Source organism: Megascapheus bottae, chromosome 21 (genome assembly GCF_031878675.1).
Source record: "Megascapheus bottae isolate mThoBot1 chromosome 21, mThoBot2.hap1, whole genome shotgun sequence".
Taxonomy (NCBI): Eukaryota; Metazoa; Chordata; class Mammalia; order Rodentia; family Geomyidae; genus Megascapheus; species Megascapheus bottae.
In genome coordinates, this window is record NC_143529.1 from 28,981,313 (window position 1) to 28,982,080 (window position 768).

Here is a 768-nt window from a genome sequence, read left to right on the forward strand (position 1 = left end):
GATTTGCATTTCCTTATGTTCATTTCAGCACTATTCACAATAGCCAACGTATGGAATCAACCCAGATGTCCCTCAATGCATGAATGGATCAAGAAAATGTGGGAGAAACTCAAATCATGGACTGGGAGAGTGGCTTAGAGGTAGTGTGCTAGCTTAGCATACATGAAGCCCTGGGTTTGATTCCCCGGAACCACATACACAGAAAAAGCCGGGTGTGGCACTGTGGCTCAAGTGGCAGAGCACTAGCTTTGAGCAAAAAGTGTCTGAGGACAGTGCTCAGGCCTTGAGTGCAAGCCCCAGGACTGACAAAAATAAAAAAAAATTAAAAATCATGTAATTCCTTAGAAAGACAAAGTCAAAGTTCAACAAAATGAACAATAGGAAGCCCTGAACAGGGTGGGGTGGGGTCATAGAGACAGGAGCAGACAAATGAAGTAGAGAAGCGGGTAGACGGCATTCAAGAATTCAATGTATATCCTACAAAATTTAAAGAAAGTGAGGGAAGGGCTGGGTGCAGGTTTCTCCCACCTAGTTACTCAGGAGACTGAGATCTGAGGAGTGTGGTTCAAAGCCAGCTTGGGTAGAAAAGTCCATGAGACTGTTATCTCCAATGAACTACTTAGAAAAAGCTATATGTAGTAGTACTGTACCTCAAGTACACTATTTTGAGCAAAAGATGCTCACAGTCCCAGAGTTCAAGCCCCAGGACTGGAAAAACATAAGTGTGGGTGGGCACCGGTGGCTCATACCTGCACGCCTAGAATCCTA